Here is a 25,518-nt window from a genome sequence, read left to right on the forward strand (position 1 = left end):
AAACAAAATTGTCATCAAGTTGTTGGTTGTTACTTGTTTTTCATCATGCCTTGTACACCTTCGAGTCGTATTAATGTGTCCACGTGCAATAACCACCAACAGACAGCAGCATTAGCAATGAGGGTATATAAAGCGTGTCGGAGGGGACGTGTTAAACAGTGCAGTCGTTGTTCTAATGCGGAAACAGAGCGGTTTATCTGATGTCCAAAAGGGCGTGATCATTGACTTTCGCGCAAGTCGCCGAAGTGGCGTCAAATCGAAAGACTTGCACCAGGCGAGCGGTCTACCCGACGGGAGGCCCTCCTCACACGCCATTGACTTTCGGGCCGAGGGTGGAAGCATTTCCGAAACGGCTAAGTCTGTAAACCGTTCGCGTACCGCCGTTGTTAAAGTACACCGAGGTGACAAAAGTCATGAGATACCTCCTAATATCGCGCCGGACCTCATTTTGCCCGGCTTAGTACAGCAACCCGACGTGGCTAGAACTCAACAAGTCATCAGAAGCCTCTGCAGGAATATTAAACATGCTGCCTCTATAGCCGTCCTGTCCGCCCCGATAGCTGAGTGGTCAGCGTGACGGATTACCGTCCTACGGGCCCGGGTTCGATTCCCGGCTGGGTCGGGGATTTTCTCCGCTCAGGGACTGGTTGTTGTGTTGTCTTCATCATCATTTCATCCCTATCCGGCTCGCAGGTCTCCCAATGTGGCGTCGAATGTAATATGACCTGCACCAAGGCGGCCGGACCTGTCCCGTCAGGGGCCTCCCGACCAATGACGCCAAACGCTCATTTACATATAGCCGTTCTTAATTGCGAAAGTGTTGCGGTACAGGATGTTGTTCACGAATTGACCTCTTGGTTACGTTCCATAAATGTTCGATGGGATTCAAGTCGGGCGATATGGGTGGCCAAATCATCCACTCTCATTGCCCAGAATATTCTTCAAACCTATCGCGAACAATTGGTCCTGGTGACAATGCCATCGTAGTTTGGAAACTTGAAGCTCTTGAATGGGTGCAAATGGTCTGAAAGTAGCCGACCATAGCTATTTCAGTCAATCACCGAATCAGCTGGACCAGAGGACCCAGCCCATTCCATGTAAACACAGCCCAAGCTATTATGGAGCCACCAGCCTGCACAGTGCCTTGTTGACAACTTGGGTTCATGGCTTCGTGGGGTCTGCGCCACAATCGAACTCTACCATCAGCTCTTACCAACTTGAATCGGGACTCATCTGACCAGGCCACGGCTTCCAAAGCGCCTGGCGTTCAACCGATATGGTCACGAGCACAGGAGTGCTGCAGGCGATGTCGTGCTGTTAGCAAAAGTACTCGCATCGGTCGATTGCTGCCGTAGCCCGTTAACTCAAATTTCGCCGCACTGTCCTAATGGATACGTTCGTCGTCCGTTCCACGTTGATTTCTGCGGTCATTTCACGAAGTGTTGCTTGTCTGTTAGCACTGACATCTCTACGCAAAATCTGCTATCGGTCGTTAAGTGAAGGCCGACGGTCACTGTGTTGTCCGTGGTGAAAGGTAATGCCTGAAATTTAGTATTCTCGGCACGCTCTTGACTCTCTGGCTCTCGGAGTATTGAATTCCCTAATGATTTCAGAGTTGGAATGAGTCATGTCTCTAGCTCTATTCCGCGTTCAAAGTCTGTTCATTCTACTCGTGCTGGCCATAATCACGTCGGCAACCTTTTCACATGAATCACATCAGTACAAATGACAGTTCCGCCAATGCACTGCCCTCTTATACGAGGTGTTCAAAAATTCTCTCCGCAATGCCGTATGATTGTTAGCCGCGCGTGCCGTATGCCGCAGTGAATATACCGAAATGAAACTCAGCGAAATACAAGTTATTAATTTATTGAATATTAATTTTTCCTTACAAATTTTCCCATTAAATGTTGAAAATGTCCCCCCTCATCTACATCTACATCTACATCTACATTCATACTCCGCCAGCCACCTGACGGTGTGTGGCGGAGGGTACTTTGAGTACCTCTATCGATTCTCACTTCTATTCCAGTCTCGTATTGTTCGTGGAAAGAAGGATTGTAGGTATGCCTCTGTGTGGGCTCTAATCTCTCTGATTTTATCCTCATGGTCTCTTCGCGAGATATACGTAGGAGGGAGCAATATACTGCTTGTTGACTCCTCGGTGAAGGTATGTTCTCGAAACTTCAACAAAAGCCCGTACCGAGCTACTGAGCGTCTCTCCTGCAGAGTCTTCCACTGGAGCTTATCTATCATCTCCGTAACGCTTTCGCGATTACTAAATAATCCTGTAACGAACTGCGCTGCTCTCCGTTGGATCTTCTCTATCTCTTCTATCAACCCTATCTGGTACGGATCCCACACTGATGAGCAGTATTCAAGCGGTGGGCGAACAAGCGTACTGTAACCTACTTCCTTTGTTTTCGGATTGCATTTCCTTAGGATTCTTCCAATGAATCTAAGTCTGGCATCTGCTTTACCGACGATCAACTTTATATGATCATTCCATTTTAAATCACTCCTAATGCGTACTCCCAGGTAATTTATGGAATTAACTGCTTCCAGTTGCTGACCTGCTATATTGTAGCTAAATGACAAGGGACCTTTCTTTCTGTGTATTCGCAGCACATTACACTTGTCTACATTAAGATTCGATTGCCATTCCCTGCAGCATGCGTCAATTCGCTGCAGATCCTCCTGCATTTCAGTACGATTTTCCATTGTTACAACCTCTCGATATACCACAGCATCATCCGCAAAAAGCTTCAGTGAACTTCCGATGTCATCCACAAGGTCATTTACGTGTATTGTGAATAGCAACGGTTCTACGACACTCCACTGCGGCACACCTGAAATCACTCTTACTTCGGAAGACTTCTCTCCAATGAGAATGACATGCTGCGTTCTGTTATCTAGGAACTCTTCAATCCAGTCACACAATTGATCTGATAGTCCATATGCTCTTACTTTGTTCATTAAACGATTATGGGGAACTGTATCGAACGCAATTCGTCTAACTACGTTTTCAAACACAAGCTGTAACGTTTCTTCTGTAACAGAAGCAGTGAATGTGGATATTGCAGTTTTCAATTTATCGATGGATTTTGGACGGTTTTTATAGACAGTTGCTTTCGCTGCACCCCAGAAGAAAAAATCAGGTGGTGTTAGGTCAGGCGATCGTAGAGGCCAAAGTCCCTGTGAAATTATGCGATCACTAAAAACATCAGCAAGCAGTGATATTGAAACGCAAGCTGTATGCGTGGTTGCACCATCTGGTTGAAAATAACCGTTCAGTATTTCACTTAACACAAGATCTCCTATGAAAGGGCACAGAATATCACTGCAGTATCGTTGTTCGTTTATTGTTTCGTTGAAAAATGTGGGACTCACAATCCTACGTCTAGAAATTGCAATCCAAACTCCTATTTTCACAGAATGAAGTGGTTCCTCATTAACGCACAATGGATTTGCAGTACTCCACATACGAGAATTTTGCGAGTTCATGTACCCGTATAAATGAAACCACGCCTCAACAGTGAAAAACGTTTCATTAAGAATATCCCTTCCATTTTGTTGAACGAAATTTTTGAACCATTGACAATAATGCAGTCTCTTTCCATGATCAGTATTTTTCAGTTCTTGCACGACTGTCACTTTGTATGGGAAAAGTTCTAATTTTTTCCTTACAGCTGACTTGTTCGTACCCATGGATATTTTATCGGAAATATCGAGTAGTGTTATCATCAGACAAAACGCTAAGAGGACCACTTCTCGGTGCATCTGTCACTGAACCCGTACTTCGTAATTGGTTAGTCAAATCACGCTCAGTATCGCGATGTGGGAGTGTTGTCTCCGGGAAAACTGAATTAAATGTTTGACGAACTGAAACTGTGTATTTACCGCCAGCTTTGAACACTTGTTCGACTAAAAACACACGTTCTTCAATGTTTAGCATTTTAACAGTGACAGAAACGAAACAAACGAACAAAGGAACTAAACTTAAACGTTCACGTCAACACGTAACGACACATACCAACGATACTACTGACGCTGGCGGAGATAAAAGGAAACAGTGGAATGTTGGGAGAGTCCACTTGAAGGGGAGTAACCCAGGCAGGCGAACAATCATACGGCACGCGCGGCTAACAGTCATACGGGACTGCGGAGAGACTTTTTGAACACCCCGTACCTTGTGTACGCTGTACTACCGTCATCTCTACAAGGCGCTCCAATGATCGTGACCGGACCAAATATCTCACGAAATAAACGTCAAACGAAAAAACTACAAAGAACGAAACTTGTCTAGCTTGAAGGGGGAAAACAGATGGCGCTATGGTTAGCCCGCTAGATGGCGCTGCGTTTTTTTAAATAGGAACCCCCATTTTTATTACATATTCGTGTAGTACGTAAAGAAATATGAATGTTTTAGTTGGACCACTTTTTTCGCTTTATGATAGGTGGCGCTGTAATAGTCACAAACATATGGCTCACAATTTTAGACGAACAGTTGGTACCAGGTAGGTTTTTTAAATTAAAATACAGAACTTAGGTACGTTTGAACATTTTATTTCGGTTGTTCCAATGTGATACATGTACCTTTGTGAACTTATCATTTCTGAGAACGCATGCTGTTACAGCGTGATTACCTGTAAATACCACATTAATGCAATAAATGCTCAAAATGATGTCCGCCAACCTCCATGCATTTGGCAATACGTGTAACGACATTCCTCTCAACAGCGAGTAATTCGCCTTCCGTAATGTTCGCACATCCATTGACAATGCGCTGACGCATGTTGTCAGGCGTTGTCGGTGGATCACGATAGCAAATATCCTTCAACTTTCCCCACAGAAAGAAATTCAGGGACGTCAGATCCGGTGAACGTGCGGGCCACGGTATGGTGCTTCGACGACCAATACACCTGTCATGAAATATGCTATTCAATAGCGCTTCAACCGCACGCGAGCTGTGTGCTGGACATCCATCATGTTGGAAGTACATCGCCATTCTGTCATGCAGTGAAACATCTTGTAGTAACATCGGTAGAACATTACGTAGGAAATCAGCATACATCGTACCATTTAGATCGCCATCGATGAAATGGGGGCCAATTATCCTTCCTCCCATAATGGCGCACCATACATTAGCCCGCCAAGGTCGCTGATGTTTCACTTGTCGCATGCCCAATAGTGCATATTATGCCGGTTTACGTTATCGCTATTGGTGAATGACGCTTCGTCGCTAAATAGAACGCGTGCAAAAAATCTGTCACCGTCCCGTAATTTCTCTTGTGCCTAGTGGCAGAACTGTACAAGACGTTCAGAGTCGTCGCCATGGGCGCATAGAAATATGGTACTGGTGCAATCGACGTTGATGTAGCATTCTCAACACCGACGTTTTTGAGATTCCCGATTCTCGCGCAATTTGTCTGCTACTGATGTGCGGATTAGCCGCGACAGCAGCTAAAACACCTACTTGGGCTTCATCATTTGTTGCAGGTCGTGGTTGACGTTTCACATGTGGCTGAACACTTTCTGTTTCCTTAAATGACGTAACTATCCGGCGAACGGTCCGGACACTTGGATGATGTCGTCCAGGATACCGAGCAGCATACATAGCACACGCCCGTTTGGCATTTTGACCACAATAGTCATACATCAACACGATATCGACCTTTTCCGCAATTGGTTAAAAAAAATGGTTCAAATGGCTCTGAGCACTATGGGACTTAACAGCTATGCTCATCAGTCCCCTAGAACTTAGAACTACTTAAACCTAACTAACCTAAGGACATCACACAACACCCAGTCATCACGAGGCAGAGAAAATCCCTGACCCCGCCGGAAATCGAACCCGGGAACCCGGGCGTGGGACCGCAATTGGTAAACGGTCCAATTTAACACGGGTAATGCATCACGAAGCAAATAACGTCCGCACTGGCGGAATGTTACGTGATAACACGTACTTATACGTTTGTGACTATTACAGCGCCATCTATCACAGAGCGAAAAAGTGGTCCAACTAAAACATTCATATTTCTTTACTTACTACACGAATATGTAATAAAAAATGGGGGTTCTTATTTTAAAAAAACGCAGTTGATATCCGTTTGACCTATGGCAGCGCCATCTAGCGGGCCAACCATAGCTCCATCTGGTTTCCCCGTTCAAGCTTGACGAGTTTCGTTCTTTGCAGTTTTTTCGTTTGATGCTTATTTCGTGATACATTTGGCCCGGTCACTATCAATGGACCACCCTGTATATGTGCACATCGCTATCCCATGACTTCTATCACCTCAGTGTATACTGTGCTTGGCAAAATGGCACTACCCAAAACCAGCGCCGAGGCAAGTGTGGTGTGCTACAGGCTATAGATAAGAAGGGTGAGCGACAGCTGCGGTCTCGCCACCTTGATCCCCCTTACCCCCTGGTTGCTCCTCTCCTTTCCCATCCCCGCCCCCCTGCCACGTCTTCACTGTTGTGTCCCACTTACCCTCCATCTCTATACCCTTCATCTCCTTTCCCAAGGTGGCTTCCATCAACTCCCCCTCCCGGATGATGCCCTCTCTCCCTCCATTTATCCCTCATATCAACTCTGATCCTCACTCCCCCTCCTTTCCCCTGTCCTTCTGCTGGGCTCCCTCTCCCCCCCCTTCCATCCTCTTTTTTCCCCGCCTCCCATCTGTCTGCCCCCCTCTCTGCCCGAGTCCTTCTGCATTTCCCTCCTCTGCCTCTTCTCATTCCCTCTCGCATCTGCCCGGCCCCTCTCCCCTCTTATGAGTCCTCTCCCTCCTTGGTTCCCCCCCTTTTCGTTTTTTCCTCTCCTCCCTCCTTGTTTTTTCCCCCTCCTCCAGGTCCCCCCCCCCCATCTGCCTTTGGCTCGGGAGTGTCATCTTTGTGCCGCCCTTTTTGTGCAGTGCTTTACAGTGAGTGTTTTTACAGTGAGTGTTCCGTGTTGTGTCTTTTGGGAATTGTTGCGAACGGCCATCATACTGTCGCTGGGTGTGATTTTTTATTTCTTGCGAACAAAAACCAGACTGTCGCCATGTTTTTTAATTGTGTGTCTACTATGTTACTTGTCTGATTCCTGTGTATTTTATTAACATTGCCAACCCCCTTTTGCTTTCTGTTTTAACTTTCCGCATTTTTCCGCTATTTTACACTTTAACTCACCATTTTATCACCTGTTTTTCTTGTTTCTTTCTTCTTCCGTTTTTTAAAAAAGTCTGTAGGCTGTAGAGCAGCGTACTAAGCTGCTGCCAGCCCGCCACCTTCGGGGGGAATTGAAATTCAATAAAGAAAAAAAAAAAAAGACAGCTGCGGAAATGTGTACGGACGAATAGACGTGCAACTGTTCAGCAACTTACCGTTCAGATGAACGAAGGGGCTACCAGCAGTGTCTCCTCAACGACCATTCAGAGAACGTTGCCGCGAGTGGGCCTCCGCAACAGGTGCCTGGTTCACGCACTCGTACTGAGTGCTGTTCAGCGGCGACAAAGGCTGAAATTTGCACTCCAGTACCGCAACTGGACGTCCACTGAGTGGCGTCAGGTGACCTTTTCCGATGAATCACGTTTTATGCTCCATAATAGATGGCCTTTGGCGTGCATGGCATGGAACGTCTGAAAGCAAACAACCGGCAACAATCGTTGGAAGAGTCCAGGCTGAAGGAGGGAACTTTATGGTCTCGGAAATTTTTTCGTGACATTCCCTGGCTGACCTCATTATTCTGAAGCTCACACTTGATCAACACACAAAAAAACAAACACCGACCGAACAGGCCTCGAAGGCACAACGGCACCGAACGCCCACCATGTCATCCTCAGTCCTCAGGCTTCACTGGATGGGGATACAGAGGGGCATGTGGTCAACACACCGCTCTCCAGGCCTTTGTCAGTTTTCGTGACCGGTGTTGCTACTCCTCTGTCTAGTAGCTCTTCAATTGGCTTCACAAAGGCTGAGTGCACCCCGCTTGCCAACAGCACTCGGCAGACCCGGACGGTGACCCATCCAGGTACTAGCCAAGCCCGACAGCGCTTAACTTCTGTGCTCTAACGGAAACCCGTGTTACCGCTGCGGGAAGGCCGTTGGCATTGATAAACAAAAGTCTGTCTTCATCCTTGGGGACCATTTCAACCCCTTCATGCATTTTGTATCTCTTCGACATGATGGTACCTACCAGCAGGGCACTGCATGTGGTACAAAAAATGTTCAGATGTGTGTGAAATCTTATGGGACTTAACTGCTAAGGTCATCAGTCCCTAAGCTTAAACACTACTTAACCTAATTTATCCTAAGGACAAACACACACACCCATGCCCGAAGGAGGACTCCAACCTCCGCCGGGACCAGCCGCACAGTCCATGATTGCAGCGCCTTAGACTGCTTGGCTAATTCCGCGCGACCATGTGGTACAAAACTCGCAGTGTCCATGCATGGTTCAAAGAGCACTGGGATGATTCCAGAATGCGATTTTTACTCTGCAGCGGAGTGTGCGCTGATATGAAACTTCCTGGCAGATTAAAATGTGTGCCGGACCGAGAGTGGAACTCGGGACCTTTGCCTTTCGCGGGTGCTCTGCCATCTGAGCTACCCATGCATAACTCACGCCCCGACCTCACAGCTTTACTTCTGCCAGTACCTCGTCTCCTACCTTCCAAACTTACCAGAAGCTCTCCTGCGAAACTTGCAGAACTACCACTCCTGAAAGAAAGGATATTGCGAAGAATGGCTTAGCCACAGCCTGGGGGATGTTTCCAGAATGAGATTTTCTCTCTCCAGCGGAGTGTGCGCTGATATGAAACTTCCTGGCAGATTAAAACTGTATATCGGACAGAGACTCGAACTCAGGACCTTTGCCTTTCGCGGGCAAGTGCTCTACCGTCTGAGCTACCCATTCACAACTCACGCCCCGACCTCACAGCTTTACGTCTGCCAGTACCTTGTCTCCCACCCTCCAAACTTATCAGAAGCTCTCGTGCGAAACTTGCAAAACTAGCACTCCCGAAAGAAAGGATTTTTTAGCACTAGGATGAGTTTACAGTACTTCCATGGCCACCAACGCCCCGGATTTAGACCGAATCAAGAATCTGTGGGACCACGTAGATCGGACTGTGCGTGCCATGTATCCTCAGCCGAAAAACCTAGCATAGCTGTCCACGGCTCTGGAGTCGGCCGCACGGCTCTGGAGTCCGCCCCTGGCTCCACATCCCAGTCGGTAGCTTCCAGAACCTCATTCACTTTCTCCCCTCACGTCTCGAAGAGGACCACACAGCAAAAAGTGATTATTCATGCTTTTGGCAGTGTAAAACATTAACAGAACCCTCATATCATCTACTGACAAAACAGCTTAGTAACTCTTTGTTATTTGCTACTCTTCCTAGTGTTGCAATATTAACGGCCTCCAGTCTATAAAGGGGATAGATGCAGTCGATCTGTTTTTTCTCTGACGAAGGCAGTTGTCTTTCCTCCAGCATTGTTACCTTGCTGCCTTGTGTAAGGTGCAAGAGTAACTGCTGCTGCTGCGTACGTGTTGCTACTGCTAAGCGCTGCAAATCTCTTAATCAGGCTGCACCCACAAATTACAATCGAGACGCCGCATTAGCGCTGAGTGGCGGGCGCCCGTCGTCTCGCCACCCCTGCACTCCAGGGCGGAGCCCGCTGGAGTTGGCTGGACGTTCCCACGGCCCAGGCCCCTACTTCCCTTTGGGACCGCCCCCTACCTCCAGCCCGGATATTACGCGGGGCCATACATCTCGTATTATCAGCCGATGAAGGGTTCCTCGGTATCTCATTACCTTAATAAGACTCTCATAGGAGGTGTGAACTCTCACATTAGTTCACGGCCCGTGAAAATATGTCGAAGATTGGGTTAATAAGCAATATCACCTAACGCATCTACACAAGAACGATACGGATCATTGCGTATGGATAATTTGGTATCAATAGTTTTGCCTGTAAACGTGTTATTCAAGTTATCAGTGGTGTGATAAGTTACTTTCGACAATGTAGCCTGAAAGTTTCGCTTACCTCGAGTGTCCTTACCCTTATATGCTGTGGAGTGTCTGCTGCCGACTGGATGTGTACAAACGTACGATGGAGTCCGGCGCTGAGGAACCTCTACGTAACTAGTTGGTAACAATAAGTAATCATTTAAAGTTTCACATTGTAACGTCTGTCATTAACATAGATGGTCACTAGAGCTAATGTGTCCCACTTAATAGAGTAAAAATTAGTTAAACACTACATTTCACAATTGAGGGTTGAAATGAAATACGAGTATGTATGTAAATGAAAATGTAAATGTTCGTTTCTTCAAAATCTTAATTCTCCGGAAGCTCTTCATTGACTCCTCTGAAACGTTGACACAACGTTGCATTAAACTTCGCGAGTGTTTATATATACCTACTGGGACGCCATATGGTAATAAATATTTATATTATACAGGGCGTTTCAAAAAGAAAGAGCAGATTTCAAACATTTATTTCTCAAAAACTACAAATGATAGAAACACAATTCAAACGTTTCTTGTCAGAGAAAGGTTCAAAGTTTTTCAATGGTCCGCGCAGAAGTTCCATGCAAATCCGCAGTGGCGCTGGCGTTTGTTTGTAGGAAAATGGCGACGACACCACAGGAACGATCATTTTGTGTGCTGCAATTTGCAAAGTTAGAGTCCATTGTTGGTGTGCAACGTGCATTCCGCCGTCAATTCAACAAACAGCCGCCTCGTCGTAAGCAAATTTATGAGTGGCATCACAGATTCGTAGAAGATGGTTGCATCTGCAAGCGAAAAAGCACGGGTCGTCCACGCACATCGGATGAAAATGTCGAGCGTGTCCGTGCAGCTTACGAAAGGAGCCCTAGAAAATCCACGGCACGGGCAAGTCACGAACTAAACATGTCTAAAACAACGGTATGGCGCGTTCTGAGTAACCGTCTGCACATGAAGCCGTACAAACTGCAGTTATTGCAAGCATTGCGTCCTGACGACCACAACTAAAGGTTCGAATTTTCAACTGCAATTCTACAGGACATGGAAGAGGACAATTTTGCCGAACGATTAATTTTTTCAGATGAATCAACGTTTCACATTTCTGGTAAAGTTAATCGGCATAACGTACGAATTTGGGCGAGTGAAACTCCGAGGGACGTTATTCAACATGAAAGAGACTCACCAAAGGTTAACGTCTTTTGTGCAATTTCGGTAAACAAAGTTTATGGACCTTTCTTTTTCATGGAGAAAACTATCACAGGAACCATTTACCTGGACATGTTAGAAAACTGGCTATTTCCTCAACTTCAGGAAGATTCAAATCACTTCATCTTCATGCAAGATGGCGCCCCACCACACTTCTCTGAACCTGTACGACGGTACCTAAATAACACCATTCCAGGACGGTGGATTGGAAGAGCAGGAGCACAAGATCAATGTCATCGTCTGTGGCCTCCCAGGTCACCAGACCTTACTCCCTGCGATTTTTATTTGTGGGGGTACATAAAGGACTGTGTTTATGTCCCACCTATGCCCGCTACTCTTCAAGAGGTACGACATCGAATTGTTGCGGCCGTGAATTCGGTAACTAAAGACCAGTTGCGTCGTGTGTGGCAAGAAATGAGATACCGGTTTGATATTTGTCGTGTAACAAATGGTGCTCATATTGAGGTACAGTTTTGATATTTGTTGTGTAACATTTGGTACTCATATTGAGTGAAGGACCGTTGGAATTGTGTTTCTATCATTTGTAGTTTTTGAGAAATAAATGTTTGAAATCTGCTCTTTCTTTTTGAAACGCCCTGTATACAATGTACGTAAACTGAAGAGCCAAAGAAACTGGTATACCTGCCTATCATCGTGTAGGGCCCCTGCGAGCACATAGAAGTGCCGCAAGACGACGTGGTATAGACTCGACTGATGTCTGAAGTAGTGCTGGAGGGAAGTGACACCATCAATCCTGCTGGGCTGCCCATAAATCCGTAAGGGTACGAGACGGCGGAGATCTCTTCTGAATAGAACGTTGCAAGACATCCCAGACATGCTCAATAATGTTCACGTCTGGGGAATTTGGTGGCCAGCGGAAGTGTTTAAAATCAGAAGAGTGTTCCTAGAGCCATTCTGCATCAATTCTGAACGTGAGGGGTGTGGCATTGTCCTGCTGCCCAAGTGCATCGGAATGCACTATTGACGTGAATGGCTGCAGGTGATCAGACAGGATGCTTACGTACGTGTAATCTGTCAGAGTCGTATCCAGACGTATCAGAAGTCTCATTTCACTCCAACTGCACACGCCACACACCATTACAAGGACCCCAGAAGCTTGAACAGTCCCCTGCTAACATGCAGGGTCCATGGATTCGTGTGGTTGTCTGCACACCGGTACACGTCCATCCGCTCGATACAATTTTAAAACGAGACTCGTACGACCAGGCAACGTGTCTCTAGTCATCAAAAGCCCAATGTCGGTGTTGACAGATCCAGGCGAGGTATAAATCTCTGTGTCGTGCAGTCATCAAGGGTATATGAGTGGGCCTTCGGCTCCGAAAGCCCATATCGATGATGTTTCGTTGAATGTTTCGCACGCTGACACTTGTTGATGGCCCTGCATTGAAATCTGCAGCAGTTTGCGAAAGGGTTGCACCTCTGTCATGTTGAACGATTCTCTTCAGTGGTCGTTGGTACCGTTCTTACAGGATCTTTTTCTGGCTGCAGCGATGTCGGAGATTTGATGATTTACCGGATTCCTGATATTCACTGTACAACCGTGAAATGGACGTACGGGAAAATCTCTACGTCATCGCTACCTCGGTTTTGCTATGTCCCATCGCTCGTGCGCCAACTGTGACACCATGTTCAAACTCACTTAAATATTGATAACCTACCATTGTAGCAGCAGTAACTGATCTAACAACTGCCCCTGATAGTTGTTGTCTTATATAGGCTTTGCCAACTGCAATGTCGTATTTGCCTGTTTACATATCTCTGTATTTGAATACTTATGCCTATACCAGTTTCTTTGGCATTTCAGTGTACATACGTCAAATGACACTCCAGTAGGTGTATAATTAATGTAGGGTAGTGAAATTTTGGGGATACATTTATCTGTGTAAGATATTTGAGTGACTGCAAGATCACAGGTTAATGTAAGTGCGAGATAAGCCATTGCAAATGCGATTGGATGCAAGCATGCAAACGAGCATGCATTGTGTCATACAGGTGCTGGATGTCAGTTTGTTGGATGGAGTTCCACGCCTATTGCACTTGGGCAGTCAGTACAGGGATAGCTAATGCTGTTTGTGGATGAAGCTGGAGTTGTCGTCCGATGATGTCGCATATGCGCTCGATTGGAGACAGATCTGGTGATCGAGCACGCCAAGGCAACATGTCGACAGTTTGTGGAGCATGTTGGGTTACAACAGGGGTGTGCAGGCTAATATTATCCAGTTGGGAAACACCGGCTGGAATGCTGTTCGTAAGTGGCAGCACAACAGGTCGAATCACCAGACTGATGTACAATGTTGCAGTCAGGGTGGATGGGATAAAAACGAGAGTGCTCCTACCGTCATACGAAATCGCACCACAGATAAAAACTCCAGATGTAAGTCCTGAGTGTCTAGCAGGCAGACGGGTTGGAAGGTGATAGGCCCTTCTGACCCCTCCACTCTCGTTGGAAGGTCCATCAAGTACTTTCCCGTTCATTTGTTTTTTTCTTTTAGTACACTACTGGCCATTAAAATTGCTACACCAAGAAGGAATGCAGATGATAAACGGGTATCCATTGGACAAATATATTATACTAGAGCTGACACGTGATTACAATGTCACGCAATTTGGGTGCATAGATCCTGAGAAATCAGAACAACGACTTCTGGCCGTAATAATGGCCTTGATACGCCTGGGCTTTGAGTCAACCAGAACTTGGATGGCGTGTACAGGTACAGCTGCCCATACAGCTTCAACACGATACCACAGTTCATCAAGAGTAGTGAGTGGCGTATTGTGACGAGCCATTTGCTCGACCACCATTGACCAATCGTTTTCAATTATTGAGAGATCTGGGGAATGTGTTGTCCAGGGCAGTCGAACATTTTCTGTATCCAGAAAGTTCCGTACAGGACCTGCAACCTGCGGTCGTGCATTATCCTGCTGAAATGTAGGGTTTCGCAGTGATCGAATGAAGGCTAGAGCCACAGGCCGAAACACATCTGAAATGTAACGTCCACTGTTCAAAGTGCCGTCAGTGCGAACAAGAGATGACCGAGACGTGTAACCAATGGCACGCCATACCATCACGCCGGGTCATACGCCAGTATGGCGATGACGAATACACGCTTCCAATGTTCGTTCACCGCGATGTCGCCAAACACGGATGCGACTATCATGATGCTGTAAACAGAACCTGGATTCATCCGAAAAAATGGACGTTTTGCCATGCGTGCACCCAGGTTCGTCGTCGAGTACACCATCGCAGGCGCTCCTGTCTGTGATGCAGAGTCAAGGGTAACCGCAGCCATGGTCTCCGAGCTGATAGTCCGTGCTGCTACAAACGTCGTCGGACTGTTCGTGCAGATGGTTGTTGTCATGCAAATGTCCCCATCTGTTGACTCCGGGATCGAGACGTGGCTGCACGATCCCTTACAGCCGTGCGGATAAGATGCCTGTCATCTCGACTTCTAGCGAAACGAGGCCGTTGGGATCCAGCATGGCGTTCCGTATTACCCTCTTGAATCCCAGCGATTCCATATTCTGCTAACAGCTATTGGATTTCGACCAACGCGAGCAGCAATGTCGCGATACGATAAAACGTAATCGCGATAGGCTACAATCCGACCTTTATCAATGTTGGAAACGTGATGGTACGCATTTCTCCTCCTTACACGAGGCATCACAACAACTTTTCACCAGGCAACGCTGGTCAACTGCTGTTTGTGTATGAGATATCGGTTACAAACTTTCCTCATGTCAGCACGTTGTAGGTGTAGCCACCGGCGCCAACCTTGTGTGAATGCTCTGAAAAGCTGATCATTTGCATATCACAGCATTTTCTTCCAGTCAGTTAAATTTCGCGTCTGTAGCACGTCATTTTCGTGGTGTAGAAATTTTAATGGCCGGTAGTGTAGTTCAACATACAAATAGGTGATAATTCACTTATTGTCATATTATTTCTGTTAAGGAATACAAGAAACGAATCGGTGATTGGTGTAACATGCATGTCTGGGGAGTTTCCTCAGTGAGCGGATGAATTTCCTTTCCTAATACGACGTTTCGCTCGCTGTAAACGGCGGCTGCATTCGGCCGAAACAACGTGGCCAGGGGTCGTATGAATGTGGTGAGTCGGGGATTCCTGGAGGGAAACGAGAACAATGCGTGAAAGTGGTGAAGGCCCTCGCAGTCATAGTTCTTCTTTTAAGTCGCCGCCCTCTGTTTTGCTAGGAGCCGTGTTCTGTTGCTATACGGCAGAGTGGTTCAAATGGTTCTGGGCACTATGGGACTTAAGATCTGAGGTCATCAGTCCCCTAGAACTTGGAACTACTTAAACCTAACTGACCTAAAGACATCACACACATCGATGCCCGAGGCAGGATTCGAACCTGCGACCGTAGCTGTCGCGCGGTTCCAGACTGTAGCGCCTAGAACCGCTCGGCTCGGCAGAGTGCAGGGCTGCGGTGCCCGCATTGCTTCGTGTGTCAGAATTCGCAGAAATTGCCCTTTGGCTCTGCAAGGCAGCCACAGGAGAGGCGCGGCCCACAGACCTGCAAATTTACATGTTCGGTCATTGCACCACATGCTTGAGTTGTCCCGTGAGCGGACTTGACAGGGCGTGTGATTAGTGGGCGGGCTGTGACTTCTGTCCACGCTCAGAGTCGTCTTTTGGTGTTGGCAGGACGCCTTGAAAATGGTGGAGGGCGTTTTTCTATTTTTGTAGTGGGAACAGAGAGTGTCTGTTTTGAGGTCATGTTGATGCCGGCTTTGTTGATGTGCCAGAACTGGCAATTTTCGAGAGCAACAAGGCATGTGTCCGTGTTGTGGCGCGAAAGATAGGAAATCGGGTGCTCGCTTCTAGATGATCGTAGAGTAAAGTCGTTTTATCTCTTCCGTATCCACTGAGAGATTCACGCAGAATTCTACCCGTCCGGACGCGCGTCGAAAATAAATTTTTCACGCGGCCGCGAATAAATCGTGCTCCGCTCCAGAGTACGACGGATGGGACACTTGGGCAGCTGACGACTCTATCAGCTTCGACATCGTTCCATACGCCCATAGGACTCATGTGATACGCCTGTGGCTTCGGTAAATTATCGCAGAATCGGCCGACAGGGGATCCTGAACAACGTTACCACCATTTGCTACCCTGTTGCCATCTGCAGTAACTGCAGTCAGAGCCTCTCGGTTTGCATGCCAAGCCTGGTCTTTTCTATGTGTGCTCAATCACCGTTTTGAGTTAGACGATTCTACTTAGTATTAACGGCCTTTCAGTCACATTGGAGTCCACAGCACGTGTTCTGTAGTCAAAATAGGAATACAAGCGTGTATTGTTAGCAAACCAAAAGCAATCATTGCTCATGTTCGTAATTTTTGTACAGTCTGCCACTGCAATATTGTGCGTCAAGCTCCAAGTTTTAAATTTGTCCTTACGAAAATAATTCTATTTGTTATAGCTTATCACAATGTTGTTTTACTTTGTGATCGTATGTTAACTTCTTTCCCAACCCGCATGTTTTGGAGGGGTTACCACCAAATTTCTTTAGCAATTGTATTTATGAGAAATTAGGCACCTCATTAGTATATTTACGAGGGCCAAAGTAAATTAGCGTTCGGTAGCCCTTGCGCCACAGTATCAATGTGCATCCTCTTGTCGGTAGCGGATATCAAAATTCTTCCCTTTTGATGTTATCGAATGTAAATCAGTCAACCCTAAATAGGACCCACCACAGGTTACCGTCCAAAGGTGGGTGCAGGACCACAACTGGTCTCAGTCTAACCACGACACGGCCTTCACTGGCACCGAGTCAGAACCAGCTTTCACCAAAAAACACAGCAGACCTCCACCCTGTCCTCCAGTGAGTTCTCGCTTGACGCCATTGAATTCGCAAATGGTGGTGGTTTGGGGTCAGTTGGTTCAAATGGTTCAAATGGCTCTGAGTACTATGGGACTTAACATCTGAGGTCATCAGTCCCCTAGAACTACTTAAACCTAACTAACCTAAGGACATCACACACATCCATGCCCGAGGCAGGATTCGAACCTGAGACCATAGCGGTCGCGCGGTTCCAGACTGAAGCGCCTCGAACCACTCGTCCACACCGGCCGGCTGAGGTCAGTAGAATGCACGCTACAGGGTGTCTGGTTCCGAGCTGTCCTTGAAGTAACCAATTTGTAAAAATTCGTTGTGACACTGTGGTGCCAGCCGTTGCTCAAATTTCTGCTGCAGCTGCAGAATGATGCGCCACAGCCATTAGTCGAACGCCGGCCGGAGTGGCCGAGCGGTTTTAGGCGCTACAATCTGGAACCTCGCGACCGCTGCGGTCGCAAGTTCGAATTCTGCCTCGGGCATGGATGTGTGTGATGTCCTTAGGTTAGTTAGGTTTAAGTAGTTCTAAGTTCTACGGGACTGATGACCTCAGATGTTAAGTCCCATAGTGCTCAGAGCCATTTGAACCATACGTCGAACACGCTGTTCTCTCTCGGTATTGCCACGCTGCCATGCGGTCTGGTCACTTTGCCTCCGTATATTCTCGTGATCACAGCTTTCAGCAATCACGTACAGTGGCTACATTCCTGCCAAGTCTTTCTGAAATATCGCAGAAGGATCCTCCAGCTTCTCCTAGTCCCGCTACACGACATCGTTCAAACGTAGCGAGTCTTGTCGCCTTAAGGTATTTTGATTAACATTAACTCACAGCGTCCAGTCTCAAAGATCACTACACAGCTACAGCGTGTGTTTAAGGCGAACCTGATTTACGTCCTGATAGAGGCACTTCTAGCACCATTGTTCCGCGGCTGGCGCGAAATTTGAATAGGCATAATCTTTCAGGCGTAAAAAAATGCGTACCAACTTCCGTTTGTGTCGCACAACTCCTTGGTGTTGTGTTTTTTATTCCGTCGTTGTATCAGATGATAAGAAATTTCTATTCTTCAGAAATGCTTTTCCTGCCATTACCAGTTCACATTTTATATCCTCTCCACTTCGGCCATCGTCATTTGTTTTTCTGTCCAATGGTAAAACTAATCTACTATTTTAATTGTGTCATTTCCTAATCTAATTCTCTCATCCTCACGTGATTTAATTCGACTACATTCCATTATCTTTGTTTTACTTTTATTGGTGTTAATCTTCTAATTTCTTTTCTTAACACTATCGATTCTGTTCAACTGCTCTTCCAAGTCTTTTGCCATTTCCGACAGAATTTCAAGGTCATCAGCAAACCTGAATTTTTTTAATTTCTTCTTCCTTTCCAAATTTCTCCTAGATTTAGTTCACAGCTTGCTCAATGTACAGATTGAAAAACATCCTTATCAACTATGACTACACCTCTATGTTCTTCGACTCTTATACTGTAGTCACATTTCTGTAGAAGCTGTAAATAACCTTTCGCTCCCAGTATTTTATCCCTGCTAACTTCAAAACTTCATAGTCCAGTCCTCATCTCAAAAGCCATCTCTAAATCTCCAAATGCTATAAATGTAGCTCTGCCTTTCTTAGACGTATCTTCCAAGCTCAGTTGTAGGGTCAGTATTGCTCGCGTGTTCATTCATTTCTACGGAACCCCCGCTGATCTTCTCTAAGAGCGGCTTCTGCCTGCTTTTTCCATTATTCTGTAAATAATCCGTGTCAGTACTTTAGGCCACGACGTATTAAACTGATGGAAGCCATTAAGCTCTTCCGCTGTCTCATATACCTTGCACACGAAGTGGAATAATTTTCTTAATGCTCGTCCTCGCAAGGATTTCAGTAATTCCGAGCGAATTTCTTGTATTCCAGGAGCCATAAGAATAATTGATTCCTAAATGTGTTAAGTGATTAGTTGGCATTGATTTATGTCTGAAACGCCTTCGCAAATAAGACACGGGTTCATCTCCCTACCAAGTAAAACTAATTTTTTCAAATATCATATTGAAAAAAGCATATCGTGACCACTGAAAAATTGTGCCAGACTCTGGTTCGGACCCAGATCTGCCGCATTTCGCTGGTGCACTACTTGAACAATTAGATCACTCAAACAGGCCAGCGTTCAGCTCAACAGTAATTTAGAAATATCAGATCGGTGGAAGGGTTGAGTGGAAGACAGTGAATTATAGTATTCAAACTGAAGACAGCAGTTCCTTGGCGCTGAACAACGGAAGCAGAGAATTTTGGGTAAATTCATGTGAGACTGAGAATATGAGTCAGACAGACAAAGTGCTTTGGTAGCTAAGTAATAAAAATGACCACTTGCAAAACGCGAGAGATAATGGTTTCATGTCCAGTACCTGGAAATTAATTTATATCGTAATTATACTGGAAATATTTAGCATTGTGTTTATGGTGTAGAGAATGTTTTCGTGCATGCTGAAGGAACTATAATTTTCGCTTACATAAGTTACAGTAGGACCAGAAGTATGCTGCACAGTTGACAATCGCGGCACGCCAGTTGAGGAACCTGATCTACGTTTTGCCTACACAAAAATTTCATTCCTGAAAGAAGTCTAGCAACCTCTTACCCCAGTGATTTCTCTTGCCAAGCCTAATATCGACCCACAATCTTACTAATTGTACTTTTGCTCATTTTCGTTTTGAAGTCACCATAACGACCTTGGGGTCTTGGTTGGTGTTATCTTCATTTTTTATGCTATAGGGATGTTAATTCTGCATTTCTGAATTACGAAGAAGTATACATCATAAGAGGAAAATGTTTCACTGTTCAGCAGGATTTAATGATTAACTGTTAATGTTATCTTCAAAAAGACTAAACTGAGTACGCTTGGAAGAGGGAAAAAGAACCTCTGTTCAGAAGCGTAAGAGGGCTAACATTATCGGATTAACTTATGCCAGAGAAACAAATCTAGCCAGTTCTAAATGTGTTTCGATCTACATCACACTTTTATCAATTTTGTACGCTAAAAGCGTGATATAATCTCATCAGCTTGTAGGTGTCACAAATACCATTCCGTTTGCGTGTGTACCTTTCTTTCAACAGCACGTACTACTTTACTACAGCGGTAATACTGGCCAACTCTTTTGATTTCTAAAAATATGGGCTGCGTACTTGGCTAGGCGTGGGTGCCTTTGCGTCAGACCTCATTCGATAAGGCCGCTTCCTCTCTCCGCGCACATATCATCTCTGCAGGCCTGGTCTCTGCTCATTCATTATTGCGTAACAGGGTTTCTTAGCGAATTATGCCCGCTGAAACAATCCACAGAGACTTAATGTTTCGTCTGCTCACAACCAACACTGCCTTTTTTCTCCGAAATATTAAAGTCTTCAGCTCGCAAGCAAAGTTCTTCATTTCATGCAGAGTAAGCAGAAGAGAAAACAAATCTTTTGTGAATCATTTTTAGTAACTCTGCAGCGTACCTGGCTTCCAGACATTGCTCCCGGAGAGGTCGTCTTCCGGCTACGAATATATGCAACTTCAATTTACGATGTACAAGAGTGGTTGCTAGTTATTCATGCAGAGCAATATAATGGATAGTTAGGGGGTGGAATAGATATTCTTTTCAGGATACGAGAACGTCCATGATAAGGAGCGACGAGGAAATGAGAGGAAAGTGGCTGACAAATTTGTGGAACTATCTCCCGTGCTAAGAACGCAAAATCCCCAAGACAAGCTAAGTTTCACGGAAGCTCGAAATTTAGTGCGGACGTTAATGCGAGATGCTTTTAATAGTTTCCACAGGGAAACAATTGTCTCAAAATATGGTAGGAAACTCAAAGAGACTCTGGTCGTATGTAAAGAACAACAGTGGCAAAAAACATTCAATACCATCACTGCGTGATAGCGATGGAAATGTTACCGACGATGGTGCCACTAAAGCGGAGTTACTAAAAACAGTTTACCGTAATTCCTTCACGAAAGAAGACGAAGTAAATATTCCAGAATTCGAAACCAGAGCAGCTGTTAGCATGAGTGACATAAAAGTAGATATCTTAGGGGCATCGGCCGTTGGTGGCCGAGCGGTTCTAGGCGCTTCAGTGTGGAAACGTGCGACCGCTACGGTCGTAGGTTCGAATCCTGCCTCGGGCATGGATGTGTGTGATGTCCTTAGATTAGTTAGGTTTAAGTAGTTCTAAGTTCTAGGGGACTGATGACCCCAGATGTTAAGTCCCATAGTGCTCAGAGCCATTTGAGCCATATCTTAGGTGTCGCGAAACAACTCAAATCACTTAACAAAGGCAAGTCTTCCAATCCAGATGGTATACCAACCAGGTTCCTTTCCGAGTACGCAGACACAATAGCGCCCTTCTTAGAAATCATATACAACCGCTCACTTGACGAAAGGTCTGTTCCTAAAGACTGGAAAGTAGCACAGGTCACGCCAATATTCAAGAAAGGAAATAGGAATAACCCATTGAACTACAGACACATATCACTGACCTCAATTTGCCGCAGGATTTTGGAGCATATACTGTACTCGAACATTATGAATCACGTTGAAGTGAAGAAAATGGCTTATTGATACATAACCAACACGTATTCATAAAATATCGTTCTTGTGCAACAAAGATAGCTCTTTATTCCCATGAAGTAATGAGTGCCGACAAGGGATCTCAGATCGAGTCCATATTCCTAGATTTCCAGAAGGCTTTTGATACCGTTCCTCACATGCGACTGTTAATCAAATTGCGTGCATATGGAGTATCGTCTCAGTTGTGTGACTGTATTCGTGATTTCCTCTCAGAGAGGTCACAGGTCGTAGTGATAGACGGTAAATCATCGAGTAGAACAGAAGTGATATCTGGCATTCTGCAAGGTAGTGTCACAGGCTCTGCTGTTCCTGATTTACATAAATGATCTAGGTCATAATCTGAGCAGCCCCCTTAGATTGTTTGCAGATGACGCCGTAATTTACCGTCTAGTAAAATCCTCGGATGATCAATTTCAATTACAAAAATGATCTAGAGAGAATTTCTGTATGGTGCGAAAAGTGGCAATTAGCACTAAACAAAGAAAAGTGCGAGGTCATCCACATGGGTACTAAAAGAAATCTGATAAATTTAGGATATATGATAAATCGCACAAATCTAAGGGCTGTCAATTCGACTAAATACCTAGGAATTACAATTACGAGCAACTTAAACTGGAAAGATCACATAGATAATATTGTGGGGAAGGCGAAACAAAGACTGCTCTTTGTTAGCAGAACACTTAGAAGATGCGACAAACCCACTAAGGAGACAGCTTACGTGAGAGTGTCACTGATATGATACGCGAGTAGAAGTGACAGTCACTGAAACAAAGGTGGTTTTCTTTGCGGCGAGATCTATTTACGAAATTTCAATCGGGAACTTTCTCTTCCGAATGCGTAAATATTTTGTTGACACCCACCTACGTAGGGAGAAATGATCATCATAATAAAATAAGAGAAATCAGAGCACGAACGGAAAGATTAAGGTGTTCCTTTTTCCCACGCGCCATTCGAGAGTGGGATGGTAGAGAAGTAGTATGAAAATGGTTCGATGAACTCTCTGCCAGGGACTTAAGTGTGAATTGCAGAGTAACCATGTAGCTGTAGGTGTAGATGAAGTGATGTGCTTTATGCATACTAGTTAACAGTTCTACGATAAACCAAGAGATAGAAGCTCTGTCTTTAATTTCAGATCCTCGATCCTCGCTAATGGCAACATTACCCGGATGTGTGCACGTAAACAACAGTAAGTACCAAAATCATGACTGCCAGTAGTAGTAAAGCGAGCGGTGTTCGTAAAAAAAAAAAAAAAAAAAAAAAAAAAAAAAAAAAAAAAAAAAAAAAACACAACATTTCAAGGTCATTGTGTACGAATATAATGATGATGTGGATAACTACGATACAGACAGGATCCTGGATACGGCACTGAAAGCAAATGCGCTACAAAATTTGTTACTAATCAGATAAATGTTAATATTTATTTAAGCAAGTAAACAACGATAAGTTGTGTCCCTTACCGTAGTTTACATGAATTTACGTGACAGGGTGACGGTAAAAATGTTAAGAATCAACCTTAGTATCGTTTACGTATTGTGGTAAGGTGCTTGCTAAAATTAATTTTATACTTTGCTGAATCATGATTAACTTTTGAGATATTTATACTTTTTATTGTAAAAATTGTTAATGTAAATGTTAGTATCAAAAGACGAAACAACATATTTTAAGTTTATATTTTTGAGAGATTTCACAGTTCTGTTAATTCGCACAGCAATTAAAGACGGGTAAGTCAATGCTAATCGGTGTTAATTGCAATCAGTTTGCAAGTCAACAATGCTAAGTTGGCATTGACGAATTTTTAAGAATAAAATTTAGGGTAGAATTTACCATTTTAAAATTATGTCGCTACTGTAGATCTATCTGAAAACAATGACTTATCAGAGATCGCTTGTAATTGTAGTATCTTATTTAGAAGTTATTATTGAAACTTTACTGCGAAAATTCTCGAAACAACCAACTTGTCCCTTACCACTGTTTACACCCGTAGTTTTCATTTGATGAGATAATTACTGAAAATTCGCGTTTCGCGATGACCACTCCTGCGCTTCTGACGATAACGAAGTGAGACATACTGTTGCCATTTTCGGCTATTCTCACGCTACGGTGAATGTCTCGGCAATGGAGGAAATTGTGTAGCTAACTAGCGGAGGGAACGCTTTAGCGTTTACAATAGGCGTGCCTAAGTGCAACTTGTACGCCACAAGCAATCTTCCTGCATTTTATGGCCCATTCGTGAATGGTGTGCTGGAAGAGCGTTTGTCGGCAAGCTTCCGAAAGAACTACGTAATATTTTTCTGATGATAACCATCGTCGATCATTTCGCGACAAGCGTGTACCAGAAAGTAATTTGTTGCCTGGCTACTTGTAACGTACACTCTCGGAATTTCGACAGTCAGTTTCTCCGTAATACAGAACGACTCTCTTGCAGTGTCTGACGCTGCAGTTGTAGCATCACCATGACGCTATCACACTTATTAGAGCCCGTGACAAAACGACCCGCTCATTTTTAGATCTTCTTCATCTATTCTGTTAATGTAGCCGGTAGGAGCCCATAGCCACGAGCAGTACTAAGGAATCGATTAAACGATTGTTCTGTAAGTTACATCTTTCGCGACTGAATTACATTTCCCTGGGAATATTCCAACGAATACTAGTCTGGCATCTCCCGTTCGTACATCTGGTTTTATGTGGTCATTCCAATTTAGATCGCTCCGCGTCTATATTCCTAGATATTTAACGGTCCCTGCAGTTCCAGTGACTATTCGTCAATCGTGTAATCGAACAACAATGAATCTACCCCCTTATTTCGTGCAGTACATTTATTTAAAATGAGAGTCAAGTTACCAGGCCCTGCAGCAAGCTTGGATCATCTGAAGCTTTTCCTGCATTTCACTGTAATTTTCCGTCTTTCATATCCAACAGCATCATCTACGAAAATTTCAAGGAGCTTTCCATATTATCCACGAAGTCAGTTGTAGACAGTAATTTACACTGTGAACAGTAACGACCCAATGGTGGTGAGGCGCATAGAATGTGTAATGTCTCTTGCAGCGGTCTCTCCGCGATATTTTCAGAAATTTTATAAATTGTATAACTCAGAACATATCTCGAAATATCTCTTCTTATCTTACTGATTATCAATGCAAAGTAGTTTCAAGCCCAATTATTCCTTGGAGCGTCCATTTACTCCATGGAATAGCTTCTCTGCTACCTATGTTTTCTCTTATGAAAAGAATAGGGACTTCTTGCCGATGAGTCGTGAAAGAAGGATGTATATGTATGTATTGTTGAGCTAGTCGCCATCTTGATGAGAATCTGTATGAGAAGGAATTAAATACATGAACTAAGCTAAAGTAAGTGTGTTCGCATATTATTTAACTGTTTATTATTGACAGTGTCTACTTACTACGCTGTGTTGCACGGGATCAGTGGGGAACGTCTGATTTACACTGGACGAACCTGCCGTTTTGTATGCTCAAGATATCCAGTTATTTCAAATAAATAGGCTAACACGGTCTTACCAGCAGATCTCCGGTCTTCCCCATGTGATCACCGAAAGTTAATAATTATTGCAAATGGTTCCAGGAGATCGACTGACAATTTTCGTCGCACCGAGACTTCGAAATTGCTTCACTGCCTTATTGAATTTAAGTTAAGCTCAATTTAATCAGGATAGAACAGTACTGAACTGTGTGAATGTGATAAGCCTGCTTTGTCAATGAAAATTCCCTTAATATACGCATGTTTTTACTATCCTGATCAGTGAAGCTAAATCAGGCCGGTGTGAGAGAGGTTTTTTAAATTTTAGAAATATTAAATTTGGCGACCGTGACAGGACAGATTGTCTAGTAACGCCAA

The 25,518-nt window shown here is 44.7% G+C and overlaps 1 pseudogene; it reads right to left on the reverse strand.

The window, feature by feature from the left end:
• Positions 1-7,973: 7,973 nt before the first annotated feature.
• Positions 7,974-8,092, reverse strand: LOC124796784 (annotated as a pseudogene).
• Between the last annotated feature and the right edge of the window lie 17,426 nt (positions 8,093-25,518).

The sequence above is a fragment of the Schistocerca piceifrons genome, chromosome 4, assembly GCF_021461385.2.
Source record: "Schistocerca piceifrons isolate TAMUIC-IGC-003096 chromosome 4, iqSchPice1.1, whole genome shotgun sequence".
Classification (NCBI taxonomy): domain Eukaryota; kingdom Metazoa; phylum Arthropoda; class Insecta; order Orthoptera; family Acrididae; genus Schistocerca; species Schistocerca piceifrons.